General features: G+C 50.5%; 11 non-coding genes across 11 annotated transcripts; all 11 read left to right on the plus strand.

The window, feature by feature from the left end:
• Window positions 1-108: 108 nt before the first annotated feature.
• On the plus strand, window positions 109-227 carry LOC123176544 (5S ribosomal RNA). Its single transcript, XR_006488560.1, has one exon. It is a non-coding gene; the product is annotated as a 5S ribosomal RNA (ribosomal RNA).
• Window positions 228-528: 301 nt separating this feature from the next.
• Window positions 529-647, plus strand: LOC123176552 (5S ribosomal RNA). The gene has a single exon (XR_006488568.1). It is a non-coding gene; the product is annotated as a 5S ribosomal RNA (ribosomal RNA).
• A 301-nt stretch (window positions 648-948) lies between these two features.
• Window positions 949-1,067, plus strand: LOC123176553 (5S ribosomal RNA). The gene has a single exon (XR_006488569.1). It is a non-coding gene; the product is annotated as a 5S ribosomal RNA (ribosomal RNA).
• Window positions 1,068-1,368: 301 nt separating this feature from the next.
• On the plus strand, window positions 1,369-1,487 carry LOC123176545 (5S ribosomal RNA). Its single transcript, XR_006488562.1, has one exon. It is a non-coding gene; the product is annotated as a 5S ribosomal RNA (ribosomal RNA).
• A 301-nt stretch (window positions 1,488-1,788) lies between these two features.
• Window positions 1,789-1,907, plus strand: LOC123176547 (5S ribosomal RNA). The gene has a single exon (XR_006488563.1). It is a non-coding gene; the product is annotated as a 5S ribosomal RNA (ribosomal RNA).
• A 301-nt stretch (window positions 1,908-2,208) lies between these two features.
• On the plus strand, window positions 2,209-2,327 carry LOC123176548 (5S ribosomal RNA). The gene has a single exon (XR_006488564.1). It is a non-coding gene; the product is annotated as a 5S ribosomal RNA (ribosomal RNA).
• Window positions 2,328-2,627: 300 nt separating this feature from the next.
• Window positions 2,628-2,746, plus strand: LOC123176549 (5S ribosomal RNA). Its single transcript, XR_006488565.1, has one exon. It is a non-coding gene; the product is annotated as a 5S ribosomal RNA (ribosomal RNA).
• A 301-nt stretch (window positions 2,747-3,047) lies between these two features.
• LOC123176550 (5S ribosomal RNA) lies at window positions 3,048-3,166 on the plus strand. Its single transcript, XR_006488566.1, has one exon. It is a non-coding gene; the product is annotated as a 5S ribosomal RNA (ribosomal RNA).
• Window positions 3,167-3,467: 301 nt separating this feature from the next.
• On the plus strand, window positions 3,468-3,586 carry LOC123176551 (5S ribosomal RNA). Its single transcript, XR_006488567.1, has one exon. It is a non-coding gene; the product is annotated as a 5S ribosomal RNA (ribosomal RNA).
• Window positions 3,587-3,888: 302 nt separating this feature from the next.
• On the plus strand, window positions 3,889-4,007 carry LOC123176554 (5S ribosomal RNA). The gene has a single exon (XR_006488570.1). It is a non-coding gene; the product is annotated as a 5S ribosomal RNA (ribosomal RNA).
• A 302-nt stretch (window positions 4,008-4,309) lies between these two features.
• Window positions 4,310-4,428, plus strand: LOC123176555 (5S ribosomal RNA). Its single transcript, XR_006488571.1, has one exon. It is a non-coding gene; the product is annotated as a 5S ribosomal RNA (ribosomal RNA).
• Window positions 4,429-4,601: the final 173 nt, after the last annotated feature.

Here is a 4,601-nt window from a genome sequence, read left to right on the forward strand (position 1 = left end):
AAAACTCGTCTCCGTAGTTGAGCGGGAGCGGCCAAAGGAATGTGCAATCGTGTGTGTAGTGGAGCTGGGAGGGGCAAGCATAAGGGACGAAGACGGGGGTAACATGTCGGATGCGATCATACCAGCACTAAAGCACCGGATCCCATCAGAACTCCGAAGTTAAGCGTGCTTGGGCGAGAGTAGTACTAGGATGGGTGACCTCCTGGGAAGTCCTCGTGTTGCATTCCCTTTTTAATTTTTTTGCACCGCGTGCAAAACAAAACGCACGAGCGCGACGTATGTTTAGCACGTTTTATTATTTTGCACGTTTGCGGTAAGTTTTAGCTCGCTGCTCATTATTCACGCTTCTAGCGGCGGCAAGCGTGTTCTGAAAGGGGCCGAAACCATGGTAAATAGGCACTGGTGCAGTTGAACCGTGGTAAAACTCGTCTCCGTAGTTGAGCGGGAGCGGCCAAAGGAATGTGCAATCGTGTGTGTAGTGGAGCTGGGAGGGGCAAGCATAAGGGACGAAGACGGGGGTAACATGTCGGATGCGATCATACCAGCACTAAAGCACCGGATCCCATCAGAACTCCGAAGTTAAGCGTGCTTGGGCGAGAGTAGTACTAGGATGGGTGACCTCCTGGGAAGTCCTCGTGTTGCATTCCCTTTTTAATTTTTTTGCACCGCGTGCAAAACAAAACGCACGAGCGCGACGTATGTTTAGCACGTTTTATTATTTTGCACGTTTACGGTAAGTTTTAGCTCGCTGCTCATTATTCACGCGTCTAGCGGCGGCAAGCGTGTTCTGAAAGGGATCGAAACCATGGTAAATAGGCACTGGTGCTGTTGAACCGTGGTAAAACTCGTCTCCGTAGTTGAGCGGGAGCGGCCAAAGGAATGTGCAATCGTGTGTGTAGTGGAGCTGGGAGGGGCAAGCATAAGGGACGAAGACGGGGGTAACATGTCGGATGCGATCATACCAGCACTAAAGCACCGGATCCCATCAGAACTCCGAAGTTAAGCGTGCTTGGGCGAGAGTAGTACTAGGATGGGTGACCTCCTGGGAAGTCCTCGTGTTGCATTCCCTTTTTAATTTTTTTGCACCGCGTGCAAAACAAAACGCACGAGCGCGACGTATGTTTAGCACGTTTTATTATTTTGCACGTTTACGGTAAGTTTTAGCTTGCTGCTCATTATTCACGCGTCTAGCGGCGGCAAGCGTGTTCTGAAAGGGGTCGAAACCATGGTAAATAGGCACTGGTGCAGTTGAACCGTGGTAAAACTCGTCTCCGTAGTTGAGCGGGAGCGGCCAAAGGAATGTGCAATCGTGTGTGTAGTGGAGCTGGGAGGGGCAAGCATAAGGGACGAAGACGGGGGTAACACGTCGGATGCGATCATACCAGCACTAAAGCATCGGATCCCATCAGAACTCCGAAGTTAAGCGTGCTTGGGCGAGAGTAGTACTAGGATGGGTGACCTCCTGGGAAGTCCTCGTGTTGCATTCCCTTTTTAATTTTTTTGCACCGCGTGCAAAACAAAACACACGAGCGCGACGTATGTTTAGCACGTTTTATTATTTTGCACGTTTACGGTAAGTTTTAGCTCGCTGCTCATTATTCACGCGTCTAGCGGCGGCAAGCGTGTTCTGAAAGGGGTCGAAACCATGGTAAATAGGCACTGGTGCAGTTGAACCGTGGTAAAACTCGTCTCCGTAGTTGAGCGGGAGCGGCCAAAGGAATGTGCAATCGTGTGTGTAGTGGAGCTGGGAGGGGCAAGCATAAGGGACGAAGACGGGGGTAACATGTCGGATGCGATCATACCAGCACTAAAGCACCGGATCCCATCAGAACTCCGAAGTTGAGCGTGCTTGGGCGAGAGTAGTACTAGGATGGGTGACCTCCTGGGAAGTCCTCGTGTTGCATTCCCTTTTTAATTTTTTTGCACCGCGTGCAAAACAAAACGCACGAGCGCGACGTATGTTTAGCACGTTTTATTATTGTGCACGTTTACGGTAAGTTTTAGCTCGCTGCTCATTATTCACGCGTCTAGCGGCGGCAAGCGTGTTCTGAAAGGGGTCGAAACCATGGTAAATAGGCACTGGTGCAGTTGAACCGTGGTAAAACTCGTCTCCGTAGTTGAGCGGGAGCGGCCAAAGGAATGTGCAATCGTGTGTGTAGTGGAGCTGGGAGGGGCAAGCATAAGGGACGAAGACGGGGGTAACATGTCGGATGCGATCATACCAGCACTAAAGCACCGGATCCCATCAGAACTCCGAAGTTGAGCGTGCTTGGGCGAGAGTAGTACTAGGATGGGTGACCTCCTGGGAAGTCCTCGTGTTGCATTCCTTTTTAATTTTTTTGCACCGCGTGCAAAACAAAACGCACGAGCGCGACGTATGTTTAGCACGTTTTATTATTTTGCACGTTTACGGTAAGTTTTAGCTCGCTGCTCATTATTCACGCGTCTAGCGGCGGCAAGCGTTTTCTGAAAGGGGTCGAAACCATGGTAAATAGGCACTGGTGCAGTTGAACCGTGGTAAAACTCGTCTCCGTAGTTGAGCGGGAGCGGCCAAAGGAATGTGCAATCGTGTGTGTAGTGGAGCTGGGAGGGGCAAGCATAAGGGACGAAGACGGGGGTAACATGTCGGATGCGATCATACCAGGACTAAAGCACCGGATCCCATCAGAGCTCCGAAGTTAAGCGTGCTTGGGCGAGAGTAGTACTAGGATGGGTGACCTCCTGGGAAGTCCTCGTGTTGCATTCCCTTTTTAATTTTTTTGCACCGCGTGCAAAACAAAACGCACGAGCGCGACGTATGTTTAGCACGTTTTATTATTTTGCACGTTTACGGTAAGTTTTAGCTCGCTGCTCATTATTCACGCGTCTAGCGGCGGCAAGCGTGTTCTGAAAGGGGTCGAAACCATGGTAAATAGGCACTGGTGCAGTTGAACCGTGGTAAAACTCGTCTCCGTAGTTGAGCGGGAGCGGCCAAAGGATTGTGCAATCGTGTGTGTAGTGGAGCTGGGAGGGGCAAGCATAAGGGACGAAGACGGGGGTAACATGTCGGATGCGATCATACCAGCACTAAAGCACCGTAACCCATCAGAACTCCGAAGTTAAGCGTGCTTGGGCGAGAGTAGTACTAGGATGGGTGACCTCCTGGGAAGTCCTCGTGTTGCATTCCCTTTTTAATTTTTTTGCACCGCGTGCAAAATAAAACGCACGAGCGCGACGTATGTTTAGCACGTTTTATTATTTTGCACGTTTACGGTAAGTTTTAGCTCGCTGCTCATTATTCACGCGTCTAGCGGCGGCAAGCGTGTTCTGAAAGGGGTCGAAACCATGGTAAATAGGCACTGGTGCAGTTGAACCGTGGTAAAACTCGTCTCCGTAGTTGAGCGGGAGCGGCCAAAGGAATGTGCAATCGTGTGTGTAGTGGAGCTGGGAGGGGCAAGCATAAGGGACGAAGACGGGGGTAACATGTCGGATGCGATCATACCAGCACTAAAGCACCGTAACCCATCAGAACTCCGAAGTTAAGCGTGCTTGGGCGAGAGTAGTACTAGGATGGGTGACCTCCTGGGAAGTCCTCGTGTTGCATTCCCTTTTTAATTTTTTTTGCACCGCGTGCAAAACAAAACGCACGAGCGCGACGTATGTTTAGCACGTTTTATTATTTTGCACGTTTACGGTAAGTTTTAGCTCGCTGCTCATTATTCACGCGTCTAGCGGCGGCAAGCGTGTTCTGAAAGGGGTCGAAACCATGGTAAATAGGCACTGGTGCAGTTGAACCGTGGTAAAACTCGTCTCCGTAGTTGAGCGGGAGCGGCCAAAGGAATGTGCAATCGTGTATGTAGTGGAGCTGGGAGGGGCAAGCATAAGGGACGAAGACGAGGGTAACATGTCGGATGCGATCATACCAGCACTAAAGCACCGGATCCCATCAGAACTCCGAAGTTAAGCGTGCTTGGGCGAGAGTAGTACTAGGATGGGTGACCTCCTGGGAAGTCCTCGTGTTGCATTCCCTTTTTAATTTTTTTTGCACCACGTGCAAAACAAAACGCACGAGCGCGACGTATGTTTAGCACGTTTTATTATTTTGCACGTTTACGGTAAGTTTTAGCTCGCTGCTCATTATTCACGCGTCTAGCGGCGGCAAGCGTGTTCTGAAAGGGGTCGAAACCATGGTAAATAGGCACTGGTGCAGTTGAACCGTGGTAAAACTCGTCTCCGTAGTTGAGCGGGAGCGGCCAAAGGAATGTGCAATCGTGTATGTAGTGGAGCTGGGAGGGGCAAGCATAAGGGACGAAGACGGGGGTAACATGTCGGATGCGATCATACCAGCACTAAAGCACCGGATCCCATCAGAACTCCGAAGTTAAGCGTGCTTGGGCGAGAGTAGTACTAGGATGGGTGACCTCCTGGGAAGTCCTCGTGTTGCATTCCCTTTTTAATTTTTTTGCACCGCGTGCAAAACAAAACGCACGAGCGCGACGTATGTTTAGCACGTTTTATTATTTTGCACGTTTACGGTAAGTTTTAGCTCGCTGCTCATTATTCACGCGTCTAGCGGCGGCAAGCGTGTTCTGAAAGGGGTCGAAACCATGGTAAATAGGCAC

The sequence above is a fragment of the Triticum aestivum genome, unplaced genomic scaffold (genome assembly GCF_018294505.1).
Source record: "Triticum aestivum cultivar Chinese Spring unplaced genomic scaffold, IWGSC CS RefSeq v2.1 scaffold53834, whole genome shotgun sequence".
In the NCBI taxonomy this organism is placed as follows: Eukaryota; Viridiplantae; Streptophyta; class Magnoliopsida; order Poales; family Poaceae; genus Triticum; species Triticum aestivum.